Source organism: Anser cygnoides, chromosome 3 (assembly GCF_040182565.1).
Source record: "Anser cygnoides isolate HZ-2024a breed goose chromosome 3, Taihu_goose_T2T_genome, whole genome shotgun sequence".
Classification (NCBI taxonomy): Eukaryota; Metazoa; Chordata; class Aves; order Anseriformes; family Anatidae; genus Anser; species Anser cygnoides.
Genome location: NC_089875.1, coordinates 25915505 through 25936369, shown reverse-complemented (window position 1 = coordinate 25936369; position 20865 = coordinate 25915505). Strand labels below are relative to the sequence as shown.

The 20865-nt window shown below is 42.5% G+C and overlaps 1 protein-coding gene across 6 annotated transcripts in view; it reads left to right on the top strand.

Annotated features, from left to right (window-relative positions):
- TRERF1 (transcriptional regulating factor 1) overlaps positions 1 to 20865 on the top strand; it is a 99808-nt gene that overhangs the window by 47176 nt on the left and 31767 nt on the right. The window contains exon 1 of one of the 6 annotated variants that reach the window (XM_048057514.2): positions 3195 to 3319. The exons of the other annotated variants lie outside the window; for them this stretch is intronic. The gene's annotated coding sequence lies outside the window, so the exon portion shown is untranslated. Of the gene's footprint in view, positions 1 to 3194; positions 3320 to 20865 lie in introns of those variants that run through there. 6 annotated transcript variants of the gene reach the window in all.

The window sequence follows — 20865 nt, the reverse complement described above, 5'->3', positions numbered from 1 at the left end:
AAACTAAAACTGGAGGAACAAACTTGTGATTTATATGAAGAAATACAGTGGATACTGCTTGGATTTTCTTTTAAAAAGGATAATTGTGTTAATTTGCTTGAGACACAATTATCTCAATGGGATTGATTTGTTTAATTAACTTGGGATGCCTGCAGGTTAAATAGTGAGTATAAATAGGAGGACAATGGGGAATGCATCATTCATGTTTGTATTGCAGAAGCATTGACTCATATGTAAATGAAGTGCTGCAAGCCTGCCAGGCTAACCTAGTTCTGGTGTGGTTTCAAGATACAGAAATCTCATACTGTCATGCATAACACGGGGTTCATACATTCAGGAATAAGTTGACGAAGAATGTGCGTTTTAGTACTAATGACAAAAATACCTTGCTCCCTTTGTCAACACCCTGCATGTGAACAGTTTTGTGAATGTTGCAACGGGATGGTGTCTGAAGGAGGCCGTTTGTGCCAGACCACTGCAATGGCACTGCCTTGATGTGACCCAGCTGCTTCTTGTGTCTGCCATCTCTTGCGAAGCAAGTGCAAGTTTTGTTCCAAACACTGCAAAGTCTGCTCTTGAGCATAGAGAGCAGTATCTTTGAATCAGCTACACTGGGTCCAGCATCCCTAGGCTGATACCTCATAGCAAAGCGTTATATATCCTCTTGTTCCCAGCTTCCTCTGCCTTACCGTATGGAAACGGTGCTATGGAAACTTAAAGAACTAGATGAACTTTAAAGTCCGTTCCAACCCAAGCCATTCTGTGAAACACCACTCGGCACTTCTGCAGAGGATTAGGTATCTTAATGGACCAGGTCTGCAACCCGCGCGTGTCCTTTTCCTACTATTTGGAAGGGCAGTACTAGATACAAATGGTGTTTGTCCTAAGGTAGCAGTTGTGTTGCAGCCTCACTGGGGAGATTCTGGACCAGTTCTGGTAGTGTTTGGTCCTGCACCATGGAAGTCTTGCACCCTGCAAATCTTTACCCTGTCTAAAGCAACTTACCTCGTTGTCATGAGCTATATAAAACTTCAGTCTTTCTCTGAATCTTTGAGGTCTTCATTATAGCTTGCGGCAAAAGATGGTGCAAACTGAGCACTGAATAAAAATAAAATGAAGAACAACAGAGCACCACCACAGAACCAAACCAACTAAACAAACATACATTTCCTTTTAGCAGCTGTAAGTGTATTGCCATTTCAAAGATGCCCTTGCTTCTACATGAGGAGAGTGTATAGGAGCACTGCAGTCTCTTCCAATTCTATTTTTGTATATCCTTGATAATGTATCCATCTCCTGTTAGTATAGTTGCTTCAAACTTCTCAGCCTCTTCTGTACAGGAATCTTTCTTTGTCCCTAATTATTTTTGTCTCCATTTTCTGAACCTTTTACTACATCTGCTGTCTCTTCTCGAGATCAAATGATAAGGGCTGAACACAACATTCTGGTGGAAACGTGCTACTGACTTGTGCTGTCGCACAACAGTGTTGTCACCATTTTCCCTTAGATAACCATGTGAATGCTTTCGTCTCTAAAAGGGAAAAAAGAATATTTCTCAGCTGTATCTTGGCATATCTAGCAGTGGTTTTCATTTATTTGCTGAAGACTTGATTCAAATATTGAGTTGCTCCAAGTAGCTGTTAAACCCAACAGTGAGTTTTGAGTGCTTCACTTTTTTTCATTTAAATGCACTTTGCTTTTTATTGATCTGTAGTAGATTTAATTTGCCCCTTGGCCTGGCCTTGTGTGGTTCATCTGGAATTCTTTCCAGTCTTCTGTTTTTGACCAACTGTAAATAATTTTATAATCTGTGGAGTTTCAGCTTGTCAGTGGTGGATTTTTTGTTTTCTTTTTTGTGTGTGTGTGAGGGGGTGCCTTCATGTCATTCCAGTTTGTTCAAGATTATATGAAACATTGCTATCCCTGGTATAGAGCTGAGGGCGTCTCTCCCATGATCTTTTTTTGCCTTACTGAAAGCTATTTCTTTTGTTCTCATGTATTTTCTTTGTCTCTCAGCTGCTTTCTAATCTACATAAATGCTCTCCCTAATAAAACTCAATTTTCTTAGTAGCCTAAAAGGATTTCGTCAAGTATTGTTTGCAAGTCAAATTCACAGCCTTTTAAAATCCGTACTTATGTTGACAAGTCCAAAATACTCATGAACAGTAAAGAGAAAAGTAGGAAGGCTTTCTCTATTGGAGAAGCTAAGCTTGAAAAATCATATCCTGTTGGAAATATTTAAATTAAGTTCATCGAGTCTGTAGCTCGTCCACCTTCAGGACGCTATTGCCTCTGTTTGCATTGCTCGTTGTTATATCTTAAATGTTTTATTTATGATCAGTCCTTTTTGAATGCAGAAGACCATTTTTCTACATCTTCCAGGCTATTTCCAGTGACAGTAATAGTCCTGCTTTATTGTGTGTCTACCTGAAGGAGAGTTGTGGTTTGATGGGGGATGGTGTTGGTTAGGGTTAGGTGTCTTGGCTTCTAGCTGGAGGTTCCTCAGCTTTTCCACCATACGTGTGTCTTGAATCCAGGATACTTCTATTTTGACCACTGATGAAAATACTGGAATCGTAGAAGAAATGTCATACTCCTTCCAGCTGTCCATCAGTCCTCTGGGTGCTATTACCCTGCTTTGAATGTGGGCTTTGACTCTTCTTGGGCTTAACATAGACACTGTTTTGCCCTACCTTATAAATGTATGTTTCTCTCCTTCCTGTAAAGTAGGGTTTACTGGGCTTTTGGCTATAGTTAAGTTTACTGAATAATGCCAGTTTATCTTTTTCAAGTAAATACTATGAAGGCAAGTAGTAGTAACTTTATAGCATCTGTGGTTGTTACGAGGTGTTTTATTCCTCATTGTAGCATCCCAGTCTGGTTGGGTTAGCGTAGGATGGTAATACCTGAGGATGGTTTGAGATCTGTTGAGGGACACCTCACATAAAACGTGTAAAAGATTTCTTAGAGTTTCTTCGAAGCTCAAGAGTTAGGTCACAGCAATTGTTCTTCCCAAGACAAAATTTCTGACCGAGGTATGTAGCCTGTAGTTAGTGGGTTTTGTTATGTAAACCAGTACTGGTTCTGCCTTGAAACCGCTGTAGGAAAAGTTCTTTGTACAAGGTTTGTTTTTAAATCTTTTACAGTGTTGAAGCATTAAATAGCTTAACACAGCAGGAGCTTATTCTTTCCAGTCCATAGCTTTCCCTTAGAAGAAGTGGCACTTGGAAAATGATGCTGCACAGACGAGCACGGGCACACACGTGCGTGCACACAACCAGACGGCGGCGTTAGTTCAACTTCGAAATGTGGTGAGAAGGTAAGGAAGTGGAGGGAGCAACACCAGGCTAGTCTGATCAGGATGTCCAGCAGTCTCTGTATTTAACCTCAGAAACCATGGAGTGCCATGCTTTTGTACTAACTGCATGTGTTCAAAGCTACACTCAGGCAAATCAAAAGACTTGTACTACCCCATAATATTTCTAAATTACAAACCTCTCACACAGGAAAGATGTAACATGCTTTCCTACAAAATTACAAGCGAGTTTCTTCCAAACTCCTCAGGATGGTGTTGACCGCAGAAGTTGCAGGCGCTTTGTTCCTGTATGTTGTTCTGAATTGGGACAACTGAATCATTGTGAGAGGTGCATATAACAGCTGTGCAGGTTTTTTGAAGGTAGGCTTAGAAATTTGAGTAACGGAGTGTAGTGGACTAGCGTAGGCCAGCTAAGGAAAACTGTTTGGAAGGAGGAGGTACCTGTATGACAGCAGAGGCCCTGAGGTGGATTTAGGGAGTTTGTTGATTCAAATTTGGAGTTTATTTTTAAAAAGCTTTCCAGGACAATGTTGGGAGACTATAAAGAACCATCAGGAATGTGAACGAAAAGCTGCAAAAGATAACAGGTAGAGAAAAACCTTCTGAGAACAAGGATGGTCTGGAAGAGGATCAAACAAAGTGCTTCTGGATTTCGATGTAATGGGCTGTATTTTGCTAGTCCTGAATGCAAAGCTCATTTTTTTTGTTTTGCTTTTACTGCAGAAATGCTTTTTGTTTTTCCTTCTGTGGTATTTTAGAAAGCCACATCTTCAAGTAGAATTGAGTTGGACTTGCTTTTGTTGTCGCTTTATATTGTTGATATTGAGTTATCTGCTTATTGGATGCATGCTTTTCATGCATACCATCTAAGATGCCACCGAGGGATGGTATCCTTGAGGGCTATTTTCCATGTGGTTCTAAAAATAACATTCTGAAATTGAAAGTGCTTTTTCCGTATTATTTTGTAGGGATTGAAATCATTTTTCCCCCTTTCAACTGAAGTGCAGAAAATAGGTTGACTGAAAGGCTGACTATCAAATGAAATTTGTGCATGTTTTAAATAACTTTTCACATCGAATCTCCAGAGATTTTTCTCCCTGTATCTGCAGAAATGTCAGTGAAATTTATCTTAGTCCAAGTTTTTACCAGGGAGAAATCTCAAAAATGTGCGCATTCATTCCCTCCGCCCTTTCCTCAGTTCTCCGCCAAGTTGTGCCTCTTCGCCCTTCCCCTGGGTGCTTCTTCCCAGTGCTGCTTGCCCAGATGAGTTTAGGCTTGGGACGGACAAACACATCTGCTTTCATCAGCCAGCTGTGACGCTCCTGTGTGTGCGGATTTGTGTTTGCAATAAACCTACTTGTTTATCGTGGCTGGTTTGTAGAGATGGAAGGAGCTTCTTAGCACTACAGAATATTCTGTGCGAGGGGAGGTTGCTACAGTTAGGAATAACTAGTTCATAAAGTAGGACAAAGCTGTTTTTACAGGAAAACTTGCTCTATTTTGCATCTGTTTCTTTTGAGTGATGAGTGAAAAAAATCATGATTTTTGCTTTTAATTCTGCGAATTCCTGTAATGTTCAGAAAAAAATATGAATAGAATTTACAAGATTATTGCAAGATTATGCAATGGTCCCATATTTGTGAGCAGTTAAGGGAAAAAAAAGTCACTGCTACTTGTACTGTCACTTAAATATGATATGAAAGAGAGACACTTCCCTCCCCTGCTTCCTGCCTCCTTTTATGTTCTTTGCAATATGAATATACTAACATCTATTTGAAAGTTATTTTTGTCACCTAGGCCTTCTTCTTCACATCCACCTCAGAAGCAAGGCGTGCATCTCGGCACTCTGTGTTTGTTTAATTTAAGGGAGAGCAAAACTCATTCAGACGACGGCAAGAACAGGAACAATTGTGTGCCTGAAAAAAAATGATGGCATGCAATTGTTTACCTCACCTGTAAGGTGTTTTGTAATCGCTTTTTTCCCAGATCCAAAAGATAATTTCCTAGGAGATAACAGTTAATAGATGCAAATACTGCGCGAATTATACTCGCCTCAGTCTACCTTGTGCTACAACAAAGGAAGAAAAAGAAAATGGATATTGGTCCTTGTTCTGCAGTGCGTTGAGGGCCCTTGACTTGCCCTGAGGCAAATAAACAAAATGGATAGATACAATGGAGTAGAATATTTTTTTTTTCCTCCTTTCCTTCGGCTCCTCGCCACTTCTGGTTTTGCATAGATGTGATGGAACTGTTGTTTTTGAGTGTTAAATAATATACATACTTATATAAGAACAAGCTCTATCCATTTTTTGTGGGAGTGGTACTGCGTGCTGGGATTTTTTTTTTTTTCACCAGCCACACGACAGCAGCTTTACGGGCTGCTGAGATTCTCGCAAAAATTCTCCCTTGCGGCACTGCCCAGTGGAAAAGGCCAGGTGCTCGGCGCCGGGCACCTCGTGCCGTTCAGCTGGGCTACGGCGATGGTCGAATGGCACACGCGGCGCTTCGGTATGTCCCGAGCTGGTTCTGATGTAGGGGGTTTTAATGGGGGGCTTTAATGGGGTGGGTGGGCGGCCTTTACTTGCCTGGCTGTTTGGGCACAGGGCGTGCTTGGGGGTTTCACTTGGGTGGGTGGGTTTTGTTTGTTTCAGCGTTAAATAAAATTCATAGTTCTCCAGTGTAACAGCAGAGCAGCGTTGGATCTTTGCTGTTCTGCCTTAGAGGAGCCTTTACTTTGTGTTCAGTGCAGTTGCACCTGCCTTGTTGCAGCCTGCTTTCTTGTAACCTGCAGCAACTTGCCGCTTGTCTCCGTTAGCGATGGGTGGTTGGACCACAGCCTATAGAAAACCAAATGACGTCTGGCCCCTGGAAAGCTGATATTGATTAACTTAGAGGGAAAAGGGTTCACCGAGCTCACTGTCATTTCAGTTTATGGTATAAACTGCAAAAGCCAGCAGTATTAGTAGCGGTAGTTATTAGGAGTTACAGTTCTAAGGTCAGGCTCCTGAGTTGGTCAACTAATTTCCTTAGCAAGACTTGAGGGCAGCTCAGCAGGAGCTTAACTTCAGTGCCCTGGGTCGCTCACCTTCTCTGCTGGGAGCTTTGTCCTTTTCATTGGCTGTGTGGGGTACCTGGAGGGATGAGCCAACCAAGCTGGCAGCGGTATGAGTGGCATCTGCTTCCCCAGTGTAGTCAAGTGGGACATCTTCAGAGAGAATAAGGAAAGCACTGGTCTGAAAGACTGTTTAAGTAGCTTGCCCAGTGGAAAATACTTTTTTCAGCAAAGAAATGTCCTTGAAGGAATGCTTGCATCTTAAAGCAGTAAGTCCCTGCATTTCTTTCTTCTGTAAATGCAGCAGGCCTTTGTGAATTGATAACAATCAGCTCCTAAATCTGCTCACCGTTAAGAGCAAAACACAAACTGAAACTACTCAGTCAAATGGATTGCAGAAGTAACACACATCACTTACTCCTTTTGGTGGAGTGCTCGCTAGCATCTGAGCATCTGCATAAACAGATCCCTTCTGCACCGCTAGCAGCTGTTGGTAGGCATTTTCTAGGATATTAGAAACTGCCTCAAAACATCCTGCCAAAGGAACGCCCAAAATGTGGTGGGTTTCTTTTTGTTGTTGTTGTTTTGTTTTGTTTTTGGTTTGATTTTTTTTTTAAGGCATTTCTTTCTTAAGTGAACTGACAAACCAGAGAGGAGAGCGTTTGAGATAGCGTGAGTGTTTGATGCAACCTCATGAATTTCAAGAGATGGAAAATTTTGGATCTGGCATGATTTGGAAAAGTGCTGCTGAGAGGCCAAACTTATTTCGTTTCCATTTTAAAAATGAAATGAAAAATTGCTGTTAGAGTTTTTCCCTATGATGTTCCATTGCTGAGTAAAAGTGTAACATCTTGGCCAGGGCCAGTAGCTGTCGGATGGAAGCTTAGCCTGGATGAGTTCATTCTCATGTGGAGGGGTTGGGAGAAATAACGTGGTGCAATTCTACTTTTTTCTATAAAACCCTTTTACTGAACGAGCAGGTCTGCTCTTTCTTCCCGGAGATCATGGCTTATGAAGATGGCAGTAGTGAGAAAAGTTGTGGGTTCATCAGCCGGGGAGGAGAAGGATGCGGGCACTGCAACTCCAGCCTGTGCCTTGGTCATCGGAGGAGGACTGCACAAGGTGGCCTGCAGGGGCTGCGCCTTACACAGCCTTACACCTCCAAGTCTGAGGTACCTTTTCAGGGCTTTGCTGTTTGAAGACACGAGGCCAGTCCTTGGCGAGCTCCCCTGGTTTCAGGGAGGTGTTTCAGCCACCCTTGGGAGGTGTTAATTGCTTGTGACCTGCTTGTGTACACTGGTTTCTCCCACGTGTGTGCTTCCACACGTCTTCTCCGCTCCTGTGCACCTCTCCTATCCTGCTCTAGCTGCAAACAGTAAAAAGGGGGCTAAGCAGACCCCACCCTTTCTTTTTAGGACTCTTTCTCAATCTGTCTGAAATCAGTGAGGATGGACTTATGAGCACAAGAGGCAGATTCCTATCTCTAGTGGTCACTTGTTGGTTTTGAGGGCAGGGAGGATGCTTTTAATTTTATAAGTTACTGTTGAAGTATCTATTAAGAAATATTCGTATATTTGTGGAAAAAGAACTATTTTAGATAGTTTTTTGGGGTAAATGTACTTTACATTTAAGTAATGTAAAATTACAACTTTTTTTTTTTTGCCACGTGGTCTTTCTGAATGCATCTAACATGATCGTTACTCGTTTGTACCATTTGTTTCCTGTCTAATTATATAAGTTAACAAAGCACTCCAGGGTTACCTTTACTTTTATTTGCTTTAGAAATTGTACCATGAAAAACGTTCTCGTTGGGTTGCCTGCTGCTGAACTGAGAGCTGTAAATAAAGTGGTTTCTAATTGAAAGACAGGAGAACCACAGAAGCATTATAATTAATGCGCTCTCTGTTTTTTCTTTTTCTTTCTTTCTTTTTTAATATTACTGCATGTCTTTTTATAAAGCGAACCAAGTTTCTCTTCCTCCTAGCTATGCTTACCTTGAAACAGCCACTTGTTACTGAACCAAGTACGCCAGAGCTCTGTTGGACATTTGTAACCTTTTATATATCTGCCTACCTCTGATGCCATTAAAGTTTGTGTACGCTGAGCGGTGCTAGGAGGCATACCAAAAGCTACCTTTTCACCTTTTTTTAAATTTCATAATTCACTTATGAAGAAGAACGCATGTAGACGGGAGTAAGGAAGAGGTATTTTGTGGGAAAGCATCCGTGTGAGCATCTTGTGATCTGCAGGCAGATGTTACTGAGAACTGATTTGCTGTTTTTGACTGGGAGGGTGGGCACATTTTGCCACTTGTGTTTTAATGGAATACTCCATCTGCTGTCTAGCCAAATCTCTTTCTGAACATGACGGTTTGTGCCAAAAGCAGCATCAAATCAAGAGAAAAGAGGTAGTGTATTTTCTTCGGTTCTCAGTAAATGTTAAAACCCAGTGTATCTGAGCGGGTGGGCGACTCCAGATCACTTTGTGTATCTGCTTCCTTGCTTATTTTAAAACATCAAATACATGTAATTCCAGTTGGTTGCTAATTTGGAAACAGAGGAAAGTATTCTTTTTGTTTGTAAATGACTGTTTTGTTGTACTTCAGTTCACCAGTTTGGTATTATCTGCTTTATTCAGAGAGTTTTCATCACAGAGTACCTAATGTGTTGAATTCCTGCCTCTCGTGATGAGTGTTATTTTTACCATTTTTTTCCAAGACAGGTGCTATGCCACTAAATAAATATATATGTGTGTTCCAATGTTAGGAAGATACAGCATGTCATCCATTCTTAAGATCTAGAATTTGTAATACTTATGCTCTTTGCTTTAATCATCTGTAGTTATATAATTTTTAATTTTCTGATTCTCTCTACTGGCATGGCACTATTTTGTTCAGATACGACAGTCATGAGTCATTCAGAAAGTTATTTGATTCAAATGGATGATTTTTTTTTTAAGCACCATGGGGAGGAAGGAGAAAAAACTCTTCTTACTACTTCACCAGAGATAGGAATAGGAGCTATCAGGATCTTTCCTTCCCCATGCTTGGTACAAGCTATCAGATGCCAACAGCCACTTGAGGCCAGAACTGGTCTTCTGTGGTGAGCTTTTAAGCATGGGAACGGAGTTAAAACCCTGACGTTTGTCAGGGTTTTCCCTCTTATTTCAAGTCTTATAGTTTAGGACTTTCCACAAGACTTGAACCTGCTGGAAATTGTGACGTTCTGAACTCCAGAGCACGTTCTTCCGATCTTAACCCAATACTCAGGAGACTTCATCTGTTTGAGGACACAACTAAAATGAGACCAGAAATGAATCTACCATCTTGCTAATGATTTTGTTGTGGTTATTATTTTTTATTGAGCACCATCGTACTGTTAAGAACCTATAAGAAGCTCAGAAACAGACGTGAGGTCTGGCAACTGAGTGTACCTGGAAATGTTCAGGTAGTATGAACCAGAACCCCCTTGCTGACTAGGTGTCCTACGCTCGGGGACATCTAAAGTATGCCAGTATCTTGCGTGTGTGAAAAACCTGTACCTTGGGCAGCAGACCAGTGAAGTCACATCCACGGAGTTAAGCTACACGTTTTTCCCCAGGTTAAATAAACTGTGTAATCCCCCCAAGAAGTAAAAATAGTGATCAACCACAGGCTGTAGGGTGAAGCTGCATGGCTGTAGCAATGGAGGAGGTAAGCAGAGCATATTCGCTGTTCTTTGTGCTGTGAAAAGAATGAAGAAATGTAAGCGTTCACAGATCTTGCCTTCCTCGGTAAATTCATCAGAAGCCTCAAACTAGAGAGGTCTAAGGTCTAGCCATCTCAGGATTTCATGACTTAAGTAGCACTGTGTTGTCCAGAGACAATTACTAGTAATGGATGTAGCTTGAATTTGTAGCCCAGGATTACTGAGAGCATGGCAAAAACTAGTACTCTTTTGATGATCTTTTGTCTCATGCAGTAACTTTTTATCCAGATATCAGGACAAGAAGCCTCGTCTCTGAATCTTCCATAAAGACAATTTGATTTTGCAGTTTTTTATTTTTTCTAGGTAGGTCCATTGCTTATTAAAAGTGAAAGCATTGTTTTGCATAAGCCGAAATAACATTACGGTTGTTCTGGCCTAATTCTTAGCATCTGAAAGAAAACAAATGCTTGTACATTAGTATTTTGAGGCAACTTTAAATCACATGTGCAGTACTTTCATTGTACGTTAGCAGTCCTTCTTGTCCTTTTAACTGAAACATGGTAGTAAGAACTGTCCTTTGCAAGATAAAACAACACTTGTAGTGCTGAAGGCTGTAGACGCATTGGAGAAAGTGCTTGAATAATATTATAGCCCTCCACGAAAGGTCTCTGCTTGAGATCTTTGTCAGGTATGACCATGGTTTGAACATTTACCTGACACTCGTGCAGGCTGATGCTTTCCTCCTTTGGATGAAGCCTTGGGGGAAGGCTGCTCAGGAACGCCCCAGCACTGTGCTGGGTTCGGACACCACGCGTGTACCTCAGCTTTGCTGTTGGTAAGTCCTGACTTCCAGTGCTGGGACCTGGTATAGTTCTTTTAAGAGAGCTCTTTCTATCTTTTATTTTTCTTCCTGGTAACATTGGATTTATTTTCATGCAGCTATTCAATTAATTATTGAGGTTGTTTCTAAGAGACGCCTTTCTTGATCTACTGTGGCTTACTTACATCAGTGCTGCAGAACACCCCACTGCCCTAACGAGACCATGCTGGAGCACGGACCTAAGCTGAGGACAGTGAGGTTTGAGCAAGAGGAGTGATGGTGTCCCTGTAATGTTGAATACCAGTGTTGTGCCTTTGGAATTTAGTCCGGGGGACAAAGGCATGGCTTCAAGAGCTTCAGGCCGCGCAGTGCCAGCCTCCACCTGGAAGCATGCCACTATGCACTCAGCGGGAATATTTTTCATTGTGGGAGAGGATCTTGGAGACTAGTGCCTCTGTGTGCCTGCTCACGTGAACTTCCCTCCTATCTGTCGAAGCTTCAGAGAGATCTTTAGCTGCATCACTTGGCTGAGAGAGGCTGCCTGCTCGTGCTTGGTTGGCATTGTACGAGCTGCTTCTGCTTCTGACTTGCTTGGTATGATTGCAAAGTCTCTCACTTTTAATTTCTGTTGCAATTGTTCCTACTACTGTTTTAATTGTGGTTTGTAAATCAACTCAGAACACGTCCTCCCTCCTCACTCCCCGTCTCCAGCCCCGAGTTATCTTTGCTGGTGTTTGTGGTGATGAGGACTGTTAGAAATGGCATTATCTGTCGCATACTTCAGTCGTGAAGGAGTCCGCAGTCAGAACTAAAAATACCTGAGGTTCGCAGCATTACTCCTCAATCCTCTGGTCATGGTGCGTGTAGCTACTGTTTCTTGGGCAGTTCCCAAGGATGCGTCAGTGGGGAGGTTAGCATCCATCCTGCTCCAAGTCACAAATTACTTTTCCAGTCAGATCTCTTGGGTAGATAGATACTCCAGAGAGGCTTCAGGCTGCTGTACGTGAAAAGTGAACAGAAGGGAAACCACGAGTGTGTCAGCAGCACCATCTTCTTTCCAGAATCCTGTGATAAATCAGATAACACTGTTCTGAGAATTGCTTGCTTACTAATTATTGAAACAGCATTACCTTTTCTGCATCTTTAATTAGCATTTCAGCTTGAGTCTAGGACTTGATGATAAAGGGGCCATGTATCCTAGAGGTTCAGTAAATGATCAAAAACTGAAGTCTGCGTCTGCTTACTCTCATCCTCCAAAAAACAAAGCTGAGCTGCTCTCGAAGTAGAAATGGTGTCAGAAATAATGTGCTCTAAAGATGGAGGTTGCTTTTATTTTTTCTCCATTTCCTCATCAGATGGCTCGCAGTACATGTAAACAATGCAATAAATAAATACTCTGATAAATCCAATCTTAGCTAAGATAAGCATGGAAAATCCTTTTATGCATTTCTAAATCAGAGGATAAAATGCATCTCCTCCAAACTGGTAGGAGAATTACAGAGTAAGTCTTTAAAAGCATGGTCTGGAGCAGCCTAGATTTCCAGATAGCACACTCTGAAACTTAATATCCACATAAAACAATCGATGAAAAATGTTGATGTAAAAAATATCACGTATCCATTTGAGAGAAACTTTTTGAGAGAGCTCAAAATCCAGGGCCAGCTCTATAAAGTGGTGGCCGACACCGGCCTTGTGAACACTGCTGTCTGTGTTGGAGTTTGAGACCCAGAACTTGGTACTTGGGCATCCGAATAACCCAGTGCCTGAATGCAAGAGACTTACCTGAGCAGAATTTATGCTGGGCACGTAACCTAGTTTGTTTAAAGGTACGGGAGCTTGTTCTGATGATGTTGGGGGCCTTTTGCAGACGGTTTAGGAAGGTAATTCACGGAGGCTTCTCTAGATGACAGCAGATGGGAAATCACAGATTTTAGCAGAAGTCTGATGGCTCGAGAAGAGAGAGGAACCGGTGAGCAGACTGGGTGGTTATTCCAGGGACGAACCTGACAGGCTCGAGTAAACAGGTCTTCAGAATACGTCCCCTGCTACCTCCTAGCAACCAAAACTTTTATGAGGCTCATTTGGCGCAGATCCACTTGCTCAGAGGGCAGTTATGTGTAATTCCTGCAAGAATCAGGTCGCTGTGACCTCGGGCAAAAAGGAGGCTTGAAAGGAGAGATGATCCTTGGGCTCCCTGTTGCAGAGCCCCCAGTTCCTTGCCGTTGTGCATAGCGCTGTGCCAGGACACCAGCTGGGCAGCAGGGGAATGCACGCAGAGCCTTTTGGTTCTTGAATTATTATGAAGGATGACTTGGTCAACCAGTACGTAAGGTAGAGCCATAAATGACAGGCAGGTTTATCAATATCACCTTCTTGTTACCTGCTTAATTTGTTCCTGGGAGAAGATACGATGGTGTTGAGCTGTGCCTGCTATCCAGAAGGTTTCTTCCTTGGTTCTTGTTAGGTGCTCTCTGGAAACTCCTTCCTAGCATTCTGCTAAGAAGCTAGTTGGCAGTTTTGACAGAAATACGACTTTAACCATTCATTTATTTAAGTCCCCTTCCTTAGGATGCTCTTCTGTGTTTTTTTGTTTGTTTGTTTTTTTGTTTTGTTTTTCTCATCAGTTGTCCACAAAATAAAAAGCTTAAAAACCAGAACCAAAAAAATACCCAAAGCAAAAATAAACCAACCATGTAACCCATGGCCAAATAATTCTCCTTAGTCTTGGAAGGGAGAAATTACCTTCATCTGTATTTCTCTGCTTGCATTTCTCTCAGGTAAGTGTTAAGCAGGATGAACTTGCTCCTTGTAGAATGTTATTGACGCTGAAGTGAGAAAGTAAACAAAGTATTCCTGTAAGGTGTCCTGTGTGCTTTATCACAAGCTGACAAAATTGGAGAGAGCGTTGTGCTGCCAGACGTGCATTTAAGGTGGGAAATACCTTGAGAGCTAGGTTAGAAGGACTGGGAGCAGGTATGCTCTGAAAGTTTAGGCAGTCCAAGACAAATTTTAGAAGCCCGTTCTCAAAGCATCAGAGCTTGTTTATCTGTGCCAATGGGAAAATCAGGCAAATGTTCACAGCTTAACCTAGGAGATCTTTTGAGAGCATTGCTGTTGTCTTTGCAAATATTAAATGCAAAATCTGGATTTGTTACAGAAGTGCGTCCTTATGTTTTGCTTACTTCACCATTCTCCCGTGCCTGTAAGCTAAAGTCATGACAATACCAGAAGGCATAGTCCTTTTGCCTTTTTTGTGGCACTTCTGGGTATGTGGAATACTGGGAGAGGAACGTGGGGATCAGCAGATAGCACCTTCTCCGCAGAAAAGTCTGTACAGGGGGAAGAAATGGATTTGTATGGGGATGGCTAAGGACTTTGAATATAATGAATAAAAAGATACTCCATGGAGCTAATACTTGTGGGGAATAAATTCATCACACAAAGTTGAGAAAGCTCCCGAGTGTCAATGTTCCTCTGAAAATGGTAAAAGTAATTCTAAAAGTTGAATGGCATGGCATTTAATTATGTGAGGAACCGAAGGGGCTAAAAAATAATAACCTGGTATATCAGAAAGCAATTTAAAATGTAAGCTAGGGAAAATGGAATATTTCTGTCACAATAAGATGAATTCCACCACTGGCTGCATTGATTTAGTGCCTAGAGTTTTGTTGCAAACAGATCTGTAACTATGGAGGAAAAAAAAAGCAGACTTTTGTTCCTTCAACCTCCCAAGCCAACCCATTGCACTTCTCAGCAGGAATGGAGAGGAAGATTTGGATAAATACACAAACAGGGCTTAAGAATTTAATTAGCTCTGTTGGTTGTTCAATCTCCAGTTGTCTGATTTAATTGTCCCTTTCAAAGGGATCATTTGAAGCAGAGCTCCATATGCGATGTGAATGTCAGTAAACTAAGCTTGTTAGTGTACAGTACGAAGGCCAAAGCTGAATTCTTGTGGGTATTCACAGCCTTCAATAAATAGTGCGACGGTTCTGAGGAGAAATCGTTCCTTACGCCCACTCGCCCTTAAGATGTTTCCCTTCATTTCAGAAATGAATATTCAGTTAAAAAGTTATTATACATCTTGTCTTTCAAAATATTCTTGGCACTGCATAGGAGTCTGCCTGCAAAGGGGTGGGATCTTTCTCCTCCTTCCACCTTCTGCATGGAAGATCTGGAACCGAGCAGAGCCTGGTAGACTTCTAGGTTTGTCTGCTTGTTTGTTTGGCTTCCTTCTGGGCCCGCCAGTGCTCCTTCCTCAGCGCTGGGCCCCCTGCTCCAGCCTCCGAGGGCAGAGATGGCGCGGCGGCCTGGCGTGATAGCTCCAGGCCTTCAGTTGTCGGGCTCTTGACTCTGTCAAACTGAAAGGACGAGGGCTAAGGCTCGTTACAGGGAGCGCCTGCTGGATGATGTATCTTTTATTTTGAGCGAGGGGGGAATTTCATTTAGGAGAGTGGTTGTTTTCCAGTAATTTTGCTAAGGGAAAGTGTAGTTTAAGGGTTTTTCAGGGAAGCGGGGTTGTTTACTGACATCGTTCTTGGCGATGATTTGTTTGAACAGTTTCAGTCGCCTCATAGTTTAAGTAAGGAACTGAAATCTTTGCAAGAGTGTAGGCTTAGGGTATTAAGAATAACGAAAAGAAGGGCTGACAGAAATGTGTTGCAGGAGAACTCCTTGTACTGAGTGATTGGATGATAAAAAGCCAGAGGAAATTGCTCGTAGATAAATGAAAGTAATGCATGTGGGAGGAAGGGGGGGTCACAGCTCTCCGTACGCTGTGATGAATTCTGCACCAGGTGTTACTGCTCTGGAGAGGTTTTGTGCTTACAATAGTTCTGTAAAGATGGCAGCGTAATTATCGGTAAAATGAGTGTCAGGACTCATTTGTGGAGGAATAGAAAACAAAACAGAAAGTGTAAATGTGCCTCTGTGTAAATGTGTGATGTTCACCTGTCTTAAATACTGTGTGCGGTTCTGGTACCTCCTCACCTTGCCTCTTACCTCCCCCACTCCACAAACATTGTAAGGAAGGAAAATCTAAAGTATGGAGTCACAAAACCTAGTAGGAGACCTCAGTCTGGAACATGTCTGACTAGGAGACCTGCAAAAATCCTGAATGTCAAGAAGAAAGGTATGGAGGGCGAGTGTCCACCGTCCTTTCTAGGAGATGAAGGAGCCTTGGGTGAAACAAGCATGAGAGTACTAGGTATTTTTGTACTAGGTAGTTTGGATTTTGGTACTAGGTATTTTTCATGGTCTTTACCTTACCAATATGATGATGGCACTTGGATTCCTTCACAACCTTTCTGAGCTTTTGTGGGTTTTTGGCCTGTGGAGAGAAGAAATGGGCATGCAGGAGGAGGTGTGCTTTGCGGACCAGAGGGAAGCTGGACAGAAGAGAGCTGAGGTGAGGCTGAGGAGGGCAGCCTGGCTGTGTGCCAGAGTAGTGAAGCCTGCTCTGAGAGAGGAGGAAGAACATGGACCTTGGACGCAAGATCACTTTTGCAGAAAGGACGGGGGAATGGAGGGAAAGGAAGGAAGCAGCCGAGCGCAGGAGCTGTAGAAATTGGCAGGCAGTCCTCTGCCTATTGAAACACGCTTTCAAGGAGGGGATGGAAACAGGAGTGTCAGGATCTGAGATTCTGCTGTCAGCAAATGCCTGTCAAACTCGTGAGCATTGTGCCAGCGCTCCTTCCCCCAGCAGATGACAGCCTATTACTGGTATAATTTTATTTTGTTCACCTTGACTGGTCTGTGTTGAGGCCGTGTTACAGACTGAAGAACCATTATAACTTTTAGACAACACCTCGTAATGGAATATTCTTTTTAATTGACACCACATAGGTTAGAAGATATTAAGACACTCTCAAGATTAAACACCAGAATGAAAATACGCTTTTATAATGTCATTTTAGACTTGTTTCACAGAAATGCGCTTTTGAGGAATCTATAAACTGCATTGTTTTTTTCCTTACAACATTCCTGCCTAGCTTGGTGCATATGATGGACTTGCTAAGAAGACAGATTAAACATATGTAGAAGAAAGCTGTGTTGGATCTCCAGTTCATTTGCAGCAGTTGTTTGAAGTTATGTAATAACAGATGCAAGAAATGGTAGTAAAGAATATTTTCTCCTGGACAGGATGAGCTGAACCCTGCCCAAGGGAACTGGGCCAGTGCCACAGAGCAGCCATGTGATGTGGTCATTGAAAGTGGGCATCTCCTGGGCAGTCATCAGCTACATCTGTGGTGGTCTCTTCCCAGGTTTCAACTTGGTCACCTGTTTGTTCTGTGTGACAGGGAAGCATCTAACTCGATGCCTCAAGCTCAAATCAAAACTGCTTGATATATAATCTAGCGTCGTTGTGCAGTATCTGTTATCTGAAGTGCTGGATCCTACATGTAAAAAACTACTTGGTTTTGGAATTCATAACTATCTGTACTATAGCATCTCATCTGTAAGATGTGCCATTTGTCTAAGAGATTTGCTGTGGAAATAAATGTAATGCAATATTGTTGGAGCATTTAGAAGTTGTAGAAATGAGCATGTCAAAAAAAAAAAATTGCGTGCATGAAGAATCCTGTCCTCAGAAGAGAATTTGAATTTCTAGAGGGCTTTTCTAGGAAATAAGGTGCAGTTAGAAAGCTGAATGCCAGGAAGACTGGAATAGAGACTGTGCACTCCTGCAGTAGTTAAGTGAGCCAATTTAATGGTACACAATCGATGACAATAGTTCTGCTACTTTCAACATTTTGTTGCTGGTTTTGCCACTTGATAGTGTTGTCTTTGTTGGTATTAGTTGTTACAGTTATGTACTCAGTTGTTGTTCTTACATTTCTTACCTTAAGGTGGCTTAATTTCCTTTCCAAAAAATAATTTAAATACTGTTTAATTGCGATGGACCAATTCAGATAAAAGGATGTTCTTGGTCACCCTTGTAACAGAAATAATGGCAAACTCAGTGGAGAAAACTCTTATATCTCGTTGGGTTAGAAGAGGTTTGTTCAACTTGTGGGAAGGTTATCAGCTGGTATCTGTGTATGGTTAGTTCGACTGCCACTGGGCAGGTGGAGAAGAGAATCACAAATAACTTGTGTTCTCGTAGGGTTACACTTTGGATGCTCTGATGGTATGTGGGGAGTCTGAGTTCCTAATTGCACATCAGTTAAGTTCCTGATGTCAAATGATATAACAGTCCATCTTGTTCAAGTAAATATTATTGTGTGTCCAATGTTGTTAGACTCATTTTACTTTGGTAGAGGGTATGTGTACCCTCATCTTTGATCTGTCTTGTTCTTTTAATGTCTAAATTCCGACATGCAATTGCAGCTGTAGCGTTACTTTTGGAAGCACGTGGCCTGTGCCGGACAAAGATGAGTAGAGTGCAGCGTATTTGCCTGGCGTTGCCTTGGTGCCACCGCTCATCATGGTGGGACTGCGTTGTGTCTTCTGGATGGAGCTTCGTCTTGTCCTAACCTTCTGTTGAGCCTCAAAGCAGCAGCAGAAGTTCAGGAGGGAACCGAAGACTTGGAGCGCCATGTAGTCGCAGCAGACTGGAAGATCTCTCTGAAGGCTCTTGACTTGGGGAGTGGAGGTTTGCAGCAAAAATGGCTGCCCTGAGTTGCCACCACTGGGCACTGCTGCAAGGAGTTAGCTGGCGTTTGTGTGATCCCTTCTAGGTAACCTGCGTGTCTTTTTCCTTCTCCTGAAATCTGTTGTGTGAGGGATTTAGCACCCACTGATTTAGCCCTTGTTAGTTGTCTTCTGTGATGTTTCTCAGTAACTTGCAGGTGGGAGGAAGCTTTGGGTTTCTGGGGTTTAACATGGCTGGTCTAAGTGCGGGTAGCTCCCTGTCAGCTCCCTGTCCTTTGGTGTTTTGTCTACAGTTTACTGCCATCTTCCATTTTATCCCTGGAAAATACCTAGTTGAAATTTCAGTGCGGAGCTTTGCTGATCAATATGTTATAAGCGTAGTCAGGTTCAAGAAATTGCCTTCATTACTATCTTGAGATGAAAAATTGATTTAGTTGCATTCTCTCTGTGCTAATTCGTTGGTGCTTTACATTCCCATAAAAGGTATTAAGAGCTCCTTATTTTCCAGCAGTGTCATCAATCCTAATGAAGAGAGAAGAATGAGAATTTATATTGTGTGTATGGGATAGCTGATCTCTGACTTAGCTCTTCATTTGTAAATGTTGCTGAAGCCTTTGCTTCTCTTCTTCTTACTGTGCTTAGGTTATAGCTGGAGTCTAGGGGCTGGGACAGGAACAAAACTGAAGAATATGGTGAAGGAATACTAATTTGTACTGCTTTTTAATCAGAACTTCAAAAACGAGATGATGAAAATTTAATGAAAGCTATTGTCAAGGAATTAAAACGTTATTTGTGAATTTGTTTGGTTTGGTCCTGCATTAATTAATATTGGGACTATTTTTAATATTTATCAGTCATTAGTTCACTATTTCTGGCTCTGAAACGTCCAAAGTTTTGTTCTTTACCTGTGGCGTTATGCAGAAGAGCTTTGCACGTGCCTGCTAATTTAAATACAACTGCGTGTGGGTATTCTTGTAGCTCTGCTGATGAATGTGAGTGACTCAGCGGCATAAATGAACATAATGAACACAAATGAGCAAAAAGGGGGTGTAGTGGGAAAAGAAGCCAGAAGAAAAAAAAAAAAGGAAAGGAAAGGGTTTTCTTGGGCATTCCTGTTGTTGCTTTTCCCACTGTCCGTAGGGCTGGTCTCTGTAGGAAGCTGCCAGGGATGGTCTGTCTGCAGAATGCTTTGGCATTTTTAGGTTCAGTACAAGCGCTCGTTGTTCCAGAGCAGATGGATAAACTAAAAAGCAAGCCGAAGTGTGTACTGTGACTGTGGTCACTGCTTATGATAAAGCAGTTATTTTTTAATGATGTTTAAAAAGATCTTGGCAAGTTCTAAACAGCTGTGTTGAACTGAAAAAAAAAAAATAATGCTTTCCCTTTTGTCTCCGCTAAAGTTAACCTTGGGTTTTCCATACACTTCCGAATATTTCCTGTTCCAAACACAGGCGATAGTAGTCAGTCCTCTCTGAGATTCACCGTGCATCTACAGGTGTTGAAGACCAGTATAAAAAAAGAAGTTGGATAAAACTTAAAGTAGATGCAGCTTTATAAAAAGTTTTATTTCAACATACAAGCAAATTTATTAAAGATGTTACACTCAAAAGGTGGGCTTCCCTGAGAAAAGCCGTCAGCAGATAGGATGCAAGCAGGTAACGGATGGTGTGCTTTCCGGGACATACGTAGCCTTTCAGCTCACATTCATAATGAGGTATGGGCACGCACAAATTGCAGGTACTGTGACTCAGTAACTTTGTGTGTGAGAACTCGCTTGTCTCCAAGAAAATCCATGTGCCCCTGTGCGAGTCTCTCAGCATTTACCGTCAGCTGAGGGGTTCTGTAAAAGAAACACCCTGGGGGCTGGTGAGGCTTCACGAGGAGCTCTGTTATCTCCTGCAGTGCGTATTTTGGTCAGATGTGTTGGGATTGTGCCACGAACCCCCCGTTTCCTTTGACTTTTGGGGAGCGTGCGGTGGGACACTGAGGCTGGTGCCGGGCTGGGTGAGGGAGCCATTTGGGTGGGTTTCCCCTGCTGTGGGGGATGAGAGAAGGACCTGTTGCTTCTGGGGGTTTTGCTTCTTGCTGTGTGCGGTCGTGTTGCAGAGCCTGGGACCCGTCACCAGAGATATTCAGAGAGCGCCTTCAGCAGGCATATCTCACGCAAAGGTGACAAGCAGCCAGTGGGCGAGAGGAGGAAAATGCTGGTTGAGCTCATGGGGTCACCTGTGCCCTTCTCCTGCGGGCCGTCGTTCATATGGTTACCTCTTACGACTTGAGTGACTTTCCAAAACCTCCTACCAGGGCCTGATGCAAATGGAAAGTTTCCCGTTGACATCAGTGTGCGGTGAAATCGCACGTTTGGCTTCCAGGCTGGCCTCATTCAGGGCCTTCCCTA